Genomic DNA, 12,127 nt, shown 5'->3' on the forward strand with positions numbered 1-12,127 from the left:
CATTTGAAAGTGAACTCTGTCTTTAGGAAACTTGGTGTATTCACTAGCTTCAGGTCTTGACAGGAAAAGTGGACTAAAACTTTCAATTTGAACTATACTAAGGTTCAGTTTACTATGTTTCATGATAGTCCCTGGAATTTACCCACTGAGTTGTACAGCTAGCTAACAGTTGGCTAACTTTTGTCTTACCAGAGGCTTTATTAGCATACAGGAACATTTTAATGTTTAAAAATAGGACAATATGGGCCATAGAGATTTTTCTTATCTAAGCCACCTAAATTTCAGTATTAAGGATTTTTAAAACATAAGGTCTAATATTCAATACAATTGCACAAAGATTGGGAGCTGCTGTCAGCTAGTTTACTGTAACTGCTCATCTCGGGAGGTGTTGACATTTGCCACACTTGTATTTTAGTGCGAAATCCGGAAAGGGTAATCTGTACTGTGCTCCACAGGGGGTTAAGAATTAAGTGATAAAGATGAAAAGTGACTGACCATTCAGCAGATAACTTGCCTTACAGCCTAAGGGAAATGAAAATACGCAGATGTTAGGATAGTATCTAGCTTCACTGAAAACTACCCTAGAGAGAAAAATGAAAAGCATGGCTAATTTCCCCCACTGGCATTACATAATCTGATGAAGGTTCAACTCAAGGTCTGCTAGGTATACCTCTAGGTTTTGTGTTCTGATTTCTTTGGAGGAGTTTCTCCAAGCAGTGCCCAGGGTAAAACCTCCCCAACCCCCACCCCTCGTGCATCTAGCGTGGCATTTCAATGTAAGAGCCATGTGTAGGTAGTTGTTAGTGCTGGGATGAGAGATCCTCCACATGTGCTGGGGATTGAATTTGGGTCAGCTGCATGCTCAGTATGTACCAACACCTGTGCTGTCTCAAGGCGGCTGGGGGGTGGGGGGAGGAATTGTCTATAAGTAAAAGCTAGACACTATACATAGGATGGAATCACTGCAAATTTGCATTAAATGAATACTTAATTTTGGGATTGTTCAAATGTGTATCATTGACTAGTAGTTATTGACTATGCTGCTTATTAGGGGGTTGTAGAGACTTACTTATTTTAGAAAAGTTTTATTTTAATTTCTCAGCACACCCGGCTAGTACTCACGGCTTCTGGCTCTGCACTCGATCATTCCTGGTGGAGATTGGGGAACCATATGGGGTGCTGGAGATCCAACCCCAAGCACCTTGCCTACTGTACTATCTCTCCTACCCCTTATGTTTGTGAGAAGTTATTTGAAATACCTTCTAAAACTGTAAAAACCAGAAAACATTTTGAATACTGACCAGCAAAAGATGCAAGGTACCTCATTTTATTGGTCCCTTCTAATAACTAACAGGATCAGCAAAACTAATGCCATAACTTGGGAAATTCCCTGGCCCTAAGCTAAATTGTTAAATGGAATAATGAAGCAAAATGTTCACCTGTGGTAAGAATACTATTTTATGATAAACTAAAGCACATACCACATGGGGCAGAATGACATAAGTATAACTTAATATGGGTTTCACACTCCTGCCTATCTTCCAGTAGATCCTATCTCCCAGGAGGAAGTAATTTTATATACCTTCAGGCATGTCCATGTGTTTGAATGTTCTATGTAGTTGAACTTGGTTTCCCACTGGGTGGAAAAAAATAGAGATCTGAAATTCCAGGAGGAATTGTGATAAACCTTAAAATGAGATTATGACAAAGGTGTGTGAATACGAAAGAAGAGTATCAGTGAATGAAGATTAAAGGGATCCTCCCAATTTTTGTATGTAGTTCTTTTTCCCTAGTCTCACAAATAAGACATGCCATCCCAAAGTAGGATGCCTCACGATACATTTATCTGATGATTCCTTCACTGGTGTCATTAAGGTTACTTCCCATTTTTGTGCTTTTCTAATACTCCTGCAATGAACATCTGTGTACATTTATGTGTATAAGGATTTTTGATGCTTAGTCAAAGATACCCTTTTAGAGTTGGGCAGATGCTGACAAATTGCCCCCCAATGGGCTATCTACTTAATGTGAAACATTTTAGCCATAGTTTTTACTGCTTATCTTTGGCTCTGTGAGAGTCGAAAGCAATCCATTTTGAAAAGACAAAAGTTAAAATACAGCATTTGTTCAAAACCACATAAGACAGAACTGAGACCTTTGGGTTGGTTGTTATTCAGAAATCTGATTAAATTGTTTCTCTAAAAAGTTACAGCAATAATAGTAAAAAAAAAATTGTTTGAAAGTTAAGAACTTCCCATTTAAGTATCCTCCTAGCTGAATTATATGTCAACCTATATAGAAACTGCAGCCAAACATTTTGAAAAGGGAAGTTTGGCCACAAAATGAAGCTGGGAATTCTGTGAGCCCAGTTCTGGACACTAGGAAAATGGTTGTTTGGAAAAGTGGAATGGATGGATACTGAAGATCTACCGAATTAAATCAAACTGACTATGGTCACCTTGCTAGTGATGGTACTTTAAGGTCAAGGAAATACTCCACTTATAAATGCAGTTAGTAGACTTTAAGGTGGAATAAAACTTGCTCTTTGAAGTTACAATAGAAATTCTCATGACAGAGAATTTGAAACATGTCCTCTGGGTTTCAACTAGAGATGATCTAGTGTGATATGGACATAAAAACTAAATCCTAAAATGAAATAACGTGTGTGGGAGAGTATAAACAGCAAACTCAGTGGTTAAACCCTCAGGTCCCAGCATAATGCCCAAAGAGGTGTGAAGAGTAAGAACCTGGAGTCCAATGAGAGCAAGGACTTGGCAAGCCCTCTGCTCCCCACCTGAATTTCCAGGAACTTGGCCTTTGCTCTGCAGTTTAGAAGCCAGTTGGCCTGCTTGGGACACAGGCTTAGTGATCAGGGAAGACACGCTCAGACTTGAGAAGCAGCGTCTCTCTTGTCACAAGAGGAATAAGAGTTGTCATTGCTCTGGGCTTAAAGTAAAGGTTAGCACTGAAAGCTGTGCCTGTCCTTGTGGGTCAGATTCAGAGGCTTAGCTCAAGGCCCTAGCAGATGACCAAAACTAGGAGTCCACAGTAGGTGCAAAGCCAGCTTGAGGTCCTTCTTTGTTCACTTAGTTTACCCTCACCCCCACTTCACGCCCTTTGGTTGATGCCTGATGACTGGGAGGCAGCACACACCCTTGGTTGAGATACTCTCCAGGGTCTCAGCCACTCAGCCGTGATGCCTATTAGGGGCTGCGCTACTTTAGTCCCAGTGCTCATACTGAGTTCTTATATAGGAATTAGAAAAAAGAGCATTGTAACATTGTCGTGCCCATTCTTCATTGATTTGCTCGAGCGGGCACCAGTAACGTCTCCATTGTGAGACTTGTTACTATTTTTGGCATATCGAATACATCACGGGTAGCTTGCCAGGCTCTGCCGTGTGGGCAAGATACTCTTGGTAGCTTGTTGGGCTCTTCATGAGGGACGGAGGAATCGAACCCAGGTCAGCTGCATGCAAGGCAAACACCCTACCTGCTGTGCTATCGTTCCAGTCCTAGAAAAAAGAGAAACTCACAAAAATGAAAGAAGTGACACACGCCAAGCTGGATGCAGGATACCCCTTCAGTGGGGCTCCCACACAAAGTCACAGGAGAAGGTTGCACATCCAGAGTTGAAGGGAATGGCGCCTCCAAGAGAAAGTGCGCAAAGGTCACAGGTCACTCAGCAACACTGATACCCATGTGCTTTGGCATCACATTTTTTAAAAATGTTTTTATTTTATAAAGTAGTTTGCAATATTTGATTACGTTTAATATTCAAACACCAATCCCACCACCATTACACCTTCTCACCACCATATTTCAGATGTTTCCATCCCAAACCTCAAACCCTGTCCCAAAGCAGAACCAAAATAATATATTTTGTATTGTTTGTATTGAAAAACCACTGAAAATGCTATAAAAAAAGTATACTTAGAAGAAAAAGTGTGAAGATAGTTGTATTTCACCCAGGGGCTATTAAGCCCTTCTATAAGAGATCACTAACATGTTGTTAAAGGTTGAGCCTTGTGTGCTCATATATATATATATATGTATATATATGTAATATATATATATATATATATTTCTAAGATTGATTGCTTTCTACTTCAAACTCCATAAATGTGGTGTGGTACTTTTGGAGTATGGGTGGTGTGTGGTATGAAGTGTTGCATGGCCCCATTAATGGGTTCACTCGTGGGTGAGGCTCGGCCCAAGTGTGGGGAGTGGCTGTGAGCATGGTGGCGGTTGAGTTCTGAAGGTTTTCGGCTGCCAGGACTGGGTCCTTTGGGGTGAGGAGAGTTCTCATCTGCCCCCCTCTGGGGCACCCCAAATGAAACAGTCTGGCATGGGGTCCGGCGGCAGCATGGTTATGGCAAGTGTCATGTTATGCTCCCTTCCAAGAGAGAAGGACATGCGATCTGGATGGTGGCCGATGACAGGATTATCTGGTGCCAGCCAGAGGTGGCTTATGGACGTGACTGCTGAGTCATTGGAGACAGGAGGATACAGGCAGAGGATCCCTGTTCCCAGTTCTATTGAACACAGAGTTCTCAGTCACAAAGTCCCGCATATCTGGGTTTTCTGAGTGAGGCTCCGATGGAGGCATGTGGAGGGCGGCCGTGAGCTTGGCGGCAGTTGAGTTCTGGAGGTTTTCAGCTGCTGGGCTGGGTCCCTTGAGGTGGCATTACAATCTTGACTGTGGTTCTTCCCCTCCAGTCACAATACTGCCTCACACTCGACGGCAGCACTGATGGAAATGGCTTCCAGGATCACATGCTGTACGTGGCATGATGTGCTGGATGCAACTCTTGGTCTCATGCGCGCAAGGCAGGAACTTTAGCCACTGAGATATTTCTCACACCATCTACTTTAAAAGGCAGATCCCAGGAGGAAGGACCAATGGCCCCTTCATTTTCCTGCCTGGGATCTTCTCGCAGGACTGCCACTAGCAACACTTGAGCTTAGCAGCACTCAGCCATCTCTGATTGCTCTCAATCCTACTTTCTTCCTTGACTCAGAAAAACACCCAGAAAAAATAGAACAAGACACATCAAAGTTGTAAAGTAGAAGATTCAAAAGGACTGGGCAGTACCAGATGAATGTGTACTCCTCATGTCCTTAGAATAACAACTTAACCTTCCCAAAAAATAGGAAGGAAGAGTGGTAATGTAGTAATTTTTAAAAGTTTACCCAGGACCAGAGAGACAGCTCAACAGGCTAAGTGCGTGCTGTACTGGTATGGGGTCAGACCACTGGAACCCCAAGCACTGCCCAAAGCAAACAACAGAAAACAAAATAAAACTTTACTCTTGCTAGGACTGAAATCTGCATTCCTTGGCAAGAAATAAACAAGAAAACAAAAGTTCCCAGAAATACCATTCACATATTGTGTGCCCTTCTAATTTTAAATGTTCTATATCTAGTGGATTAATTTAATAAATACAACTAACTTTTTAACTGAGGTGAGGTTTAAGTTGTCGATTTTTATTTTTATGTTTTAAATTAACCTCTTGAAAGTGAACAATGTACTTTGCTAATTCACTGTACTCATAGCTTCCACCTCTGTATAGTTTCAAACATATTCACCCCCTCACAAGGAAATACCCATACTAATTAATCACACATCCTTTAGCCCTTAGCAATAATCTATCTACATCAATAGTAAAGGTTTTCCTACTCTGGATATTTCATATAAATACAATTTTTCATATTCGGATCTGATTTATCTTACCATCATATTTTCAAGGTTCATCCACATTATAATTATAATACTTGACTTTTTTTTTTTGCTTTTTGGGTCACATCCAGCATTGCCCAGGGGTTATTCCTGGCTCATACATTGAGGAATTACTCCTGGCGGTGCTCAGGGGACCATATGGGATGCTGGGAATCGAACCCGGGTCAGCCGCGCGCAAGGCAAATGCCCTACCCGCTGTGATATTGCTCCAGCCCCAATACTTCACTTCTTTTTGTGGCTAAATAATATTCCACTGTGTATATACTTCACAATCCATTGATTGGCATCTGTCCTATTGTCCTCTCATTTAGTGTCACTTGTGCCACTATGAATGTGCATGTACACATTTATTTAAATTCCTACTTTTAATTTCTTGCCTTAGATACCTATGACTAGAATTGCTGGATCCCATGATAATTCTATTCAACACTTTTGGTTTTTTTTTTTTGGGGGGGTCACACTTGGCGGTATTCAGGGGCTACTATACTGGCTCAGGAGAAATTTTTGGTAGTACTCAAGAGACGGTATGTGATGTCAAGTATCAAACCTGGGTCAGCCACAGCAAGTGAAGTGCCTAAACCCCTGTCCTGTGTTTTCTCTCTGGTTCCTGTGTTTAATGTTATTTCTTTTCTTCTCTCTCTCTCTCTCTCTCTCTCTCTCTCTCTCTCTCTCTCTCTCTCTCTCTCTCTCTCTCTCTCTCTCTTCTCTCTTTCTCTCTCTCTCTCTTCTCTCTCTCTTTCTCTCTCTCTCTCTCTTTCTCTCTCTCTCTCTTTCTCTTTCTCTTTCTCTAGTTGGGGGGCATACACAAAAGTGCTCATGACTTATTCCTGGCTCTATGTTCAGGAGTCACTCCTAGCAGGCCTCCAGGGACCATATGTGGTGCCAGGGATCAAACTCGGGTCAACTGCATGCAAGCCAGGCACCCTACCCGCTGTACTATTGATCTGGCCATCTGGCCCTTGTATTTAAGATTTTGAAAGTCTTCTATAGCAGCTGAACCATTTTACACTCCCTCCAACAACGTTTAAGTGTCCTAGTTTCTCCAGAGCCTCCCCAATGCTTCCTATTTTCCTTTTTTGTGGAAGAGGTGAGGGGCATCCAGCACATTTAGTGATGCTGAGGACTTACTCCTGCCTCTGTGCTCAGCAACTTAATGTGGTGTCGAGAATTGAACTGAGGCTGGCTGCATGCAAGAACCTAAACCTCTGTCCTATCTCTCCAGGCCCCTACTTTCTTTGAAAATAACAATAATAAATAACCAGAGTCTCTTGCCCCCCGCCGGGTTGTCTTCACTGGGGCCCCTCAGAGCAGTGGGCATTGAGTTTCCTTCCCCGCCCGGAGCAGCACCCCAGCAGCTGAAGACCTCCAGAACCCAGCCATAGCCATGCTCAAGGCCCCTCTCCACATGTTCGGACGAGCCTCACGCATGAAGGAACCGGCAAAGGAACCCAGGTATGCAGGACCCAGGGCTGATATCTCCAAGCCTGCTGGGATTGGGACTGGGCCTTCTCCACCCAGACCCCCTATTTACCAGCAGCGAGGAGGTTACACTCAGAAACTGACCCTGGTGCCGTGTAATCCCATCAGTGGCCAAGATCCAGAGACTATACAACAAAGCTTCCAGAAGACCTCTTATAGTCTAATTCTCCCTCTCAGAGAACCTGGCAAGTTACCGAGAGCATCCTGCCCACACGGCAGAACCTGGCAAGCTCTCCATGGCATATTCAATATGCCAAATACAGTAACAATGATGTGTCTCATTCCTCTTACCCTAAAAGAGCCTCCAATGTGGCACCGCTGGGAAGAACGAGTAAAGAGAAGCTGCTAAAATCTCAGGGTTAGGATGAATAGAGACATTACTGGCGCCCGCTTAAGCAAGTCAATGATCAACGGGATGACAGTGATACAGTGAAATAACCATCTTAGTGGCGTGAAATGGTGTCTCATTGTGGATTTCCTGATGACTATATGAAGCATCTTTTTTATGTGCTTATGGGCCATTGGTATATCTGGATAACTATAGTTTAATCTCTTTTGCCCATCTTTTAATCAGTTATCTTTGGTTTCGAGTGTTGTTTGTGTTTTACAAAGATGAAAGATATAAGCATTCTATTTTTCAGTGGAGTGCTTTTTCTGCTTACCAGTCTATCTTAAACAAGGTTATGTTATCATGTATTATTTTCCACGTGGCATCAAGTTTAATACCTGCAGGGTATGTCACAAAGTGAATGTAAAAACACAAAAATGAATTAGTCAAGCCTGCATTGTTGGACATTTGTGTCTTTCTTGTGGCTTGTGTTTTTTACTATCATGGAAAGACAAGGATGAGTATCCTTTCCTCAAGCCCAAATCTTTGTGCCCGTGATTTTGGTTGTCAGCGCAGGATATCGAACTTAGTTCTCACATACACAAGGCAGGCATTGGTGCCAAGATACATCCCTGACTGCCCCCCACCCCTTGCGATTATTTTGTCAGGTTACAAATATATTCCTCAAAGTAAAATTGCTGAATTAAAAGATGGACCAAATTCAGTATCTTATGAAGTTGCCTTCAGAAAGTTTTCACCCAAATGGAACAACTATTTCAAAGGCTATTCAGACAATTTTACATGGAAGGAACACAGCGCAGGTCATGGTTTCTAAGATTTTATAAAGGGTCAAGCCCCCAGCAGTGGGGGAAATCGTGAAAGTGAGAAACCTTCAAAAGCAAGCAGATGAAAAGCCTAGAAAACCTGGAGAGCAAATGGGTGGAAATGTCTTTATACTACTTTTCAGGTTGAAGATTAACAGAAAGAGTTTTGATATTGAAGTAATTGCAGGACTATAAAAAGAGAAGGTAGATCTATTGGAATGGGTGAAAAAAAACATTGAAACTTTAGCAAAAGCAATAATGCTTTCTGCTTTTCATTACATCACTACTCTTTATCTACATAGTTTTAAAATCTCATAAGCAAATTCTATCAGAATATTTTTCTTTGATTAGCATTAATTTTATTGAAATTAAATCAAAGTTAACTTTTTTTTAACTATGATTTATGATAGAGCAGCAATTCTGGAAAGGATATCTTAGTGAATGGCAACAACCAAATAACTGAGTTAATTAAAAAATATTCTAGTGAATCCTGTAGGAATCTGTTTCATATGTTGAGAAGTACTGGATTTTATGCTATATAGATAAAATGAAAATGGTGTGCATTTCACATCATTTTTAAGAAACTAAATTTTATTTATTTATATTTTTTTGCTTTTGGGGTCACACCCGGCGATGCACAGGGGTTACTTCTGGCTTTACACTCAGGAATGGTGCTGGTGGTGGTCCTGATGGTGCTCGGGGGACCATATGGGATTCTGGGAATCGAACCTTGGTCGGCCACGTGCAAACGCCCTACCCCCTGTACTATCATCGCTCCAGCCCCCGAAACTAAATTTTAGAGTTCAAAACTGTAACACTTTATGTTATGAATTTATATATAATGAGCGTATACAGATAATTGTTAGCATCAGTATAATACTTTATGAAAAAAACTGACTTTGGTTTTTCATTAGCTATGTTATTGTACAATTATTCAACTGTAAATATTACTTCAATTTTTCAAAAAGTTAAATGTTTGAGGGGCTGGAGAGAGAGTACTGCAAGTAGGATATTAGCCTCGCTGTTCAATCTCTGGCATCCCATATGGTCTCCTGAGCACTGCCAAGAGTAATTGCTGAGCACAGAGTCAGGAGTAACCCCTGAGCATCATCAGGTGTGGCCCCAAAACAAAACAAAAAGTTAAATGTTTAAGTCTTTAGAGGTTTGTGAGTGTGTGTGTGTGTGTGTGTGTGTGTGTGTGTACTGGGGGGGGTGTCATACCTGGTGATGCTCAGGGGTTACTCCTGTCTCTGTGCTCAGGGATCACTCTTGGGAGGTTTGGGGGACCAAATTTGGTGCTGGGGATCGAACCCAGTGTGCCACATACAAGGCATGCAACCTTCCCATCATACTAACACTTTGGCCCTAGGTTTGGGGAATTTTTAAAGAACTTTAAGAGTAAAGCAATCTAAACAAAACAAAACAAAAAACCTCCCCAAACCATAAATGCAGCTTGTGAGCCATTATTTTTTCTTATTTATTCATTGTTAACAAAGGCAAAATTTAATTTTGTCCTCACCCTTGACAGGTTTGTTTAAGACATCTCTAAATGAACCACGAACACATTTCCATTTTAGAGAAAAATAAGTATGAGTATACAAGTATATAAATTATATTTGCATTTGAAGGCAAAAATTATATAAAGCTGGAGTGATAGATAGCTCAGTGGACTAGAGACATGCTTTACACGCAAGAGTTCTGGACTCGATCCTCAGTGCCATATAGAGCCCTATAGCACTAACAGGAGTGGCCCCTGAGCACCAAGCCAGGAGTAGCCCTGAGCAGTGCCCAGGGGTGGCCCCAAACTCCAAATTAATTAAACAAATGGGAATACCCATCATTAAGCAACCACAGGTGCAAATAAAATTCCCCTTTAATAGCTTTCATAGTTCCACCATCAAATAAAGTAACTTTGCAGAGAGAGAAACCAAGAACAAGTACACTTGCTTTCATTGAAATCTGAACGCCATCAATACAGGCATGTGGCACAGGTGCTTGGAGATGTTCTAATCTCAAATTGGCAAGTTAGTGGATGACCCTATGGTAGGTATGGCGGTCAGCAGGCCTCAGGTCCTGCTGGGGGTCCAGGTCCAGGAGGCTTAAAGGGCCAGTTCTGGGAAATGTTGCACAATTGTTGACATTTCTATTGATAAGACAACTGAGTGCCCGATCAAAACACCTCCTTTGATTTGTTGGGAAGAACCCTGCCATATGAAACTCACAGTGAGGTTCTTGGGCCACCCGGTGACCCAGGTGGCAGTGCTGGCTCTGAGGATCCCTCCAGGGCCATGCTGCAGGCCAGAATGCACTTGGAGCTCCTTCTTTGAGAAGGAACAGCCCGCTTCAAGCCCAGGCAAGGGGCACCTGGAATCATTTTTCTTAGAGACAGGCAACCTAATGAGAGGTGCTGTGGGTTTTCATTTTCACACAAGAGACTTACACAGTTACTTCTACTAACTTTCAGAAATACAAAGGAATTTCTTAAATGGTTATTCTTTCTCAAGGGCTTGGGAAGGGAGGTCTCCATCAAGTTTCTGGCCTAATTCAGAGAGAAGGCAGGAGGTAGGTAGTAATAGAACTGACTTAAAAGTGACATCTTCAATGATCCTTCCCCCTATTTTAGATTCTTTTCCAGATCAAATCTGCCAATTTTCCTAAAACACAAAACATAAAATCCATATGGGGTTGCTTTGGGGAGATAGATTTGGAAGAAAGTTTTTAAGGGGAAAAGTAGCAAAGTAGTAAATTCAGGGTAAAGCTGATCAAAGTCAAGGTTGTGATTAAATTTAAACCCAATCCTAAAAAGGTTTTTCTTTTCCTTTTGTTTTTTTGGGGGACAAACCAGGGGTTTCTCCTGTCTCTTCACTCAGGAATCACTCCTAGAAGTGCTCAGGGGACTATATGAAATGACAGGGATCGAACCCAGGTCAACTACATGCAAGGCATGCATCTTACCCACTATACAATGTCTAGTACTATGTACTATGTCTCCGGCCCCACTAAAAAATCTTTTAATTTATGTTTGTTGGTTTCGTTTGGGTTTGGGGTTACAGTAGGTGGTTTCCAGGGCCTATTCCCTGCTTTGTGTTTGTGAAGGTCCTTTTGGGTGCTCATGGGACTATACAATGCTAGAGACCTAAATCTGGGGTCCTGCATGTAAAATGGGTGCTATAGCCCTTTGAGCTATCTCCCTGGTCCTGCATGTAAAACGGGTGCTACAGCCCTTTGAGCTATCTCCCTGGCCCCATAAAGTGTTTTTGAATTTTTATGAAAACCATTAGAAAAAGTTTTGCTAATCAAAGTGTGACTGCTCTAATCAAACCATTACTGCAGCACTGACTGAACATTTGTGTAGAGGCATCCTTTCTCATCTTGAACTGGTCTAGCATGAGTTCTAATGTATATTTTAAAAATGAGATCAAAATAAAAAAACAGGGCAAGTACTTGTTTTTCCTTGGGAGAGTCCAAGGTACGAGCAAAGCCAGCAGGTTAGAAGTGCATCTTCTCTGGGGTTAGTGACATGGCTTGGCAGCAAACTCTTGCCCTGGGTTTGATCCTTAGTAACACACACACACACAGACACACGCGCGCACGCGAGCGCACCTCCTAATATGTATATTCTATGACAAAGGCTGACCTCATGTCTCCTATCCTCTCACATGGTATTCTCCTACTGATTCATCAGATACTTTCTCTCCTGACCAAACCTCCTTTTCTGTGGCCACAGCCAGTAAAACGTAAAACAGGGCAGTCGGGC

Source organism: Sorex araneus, chromosome 1 (genome assembly GCF_027595985.1).
Source record: "Sorex araneus isolate mSorAra2 chromosome 1, mSorAra2.pri, whole genome shotgun sequence".
NCBI lineage: Eukaryota > Metazoa > Chordata > Mammalia > Eulipotyphla > Soricidae > Sorex > Sorex araneus.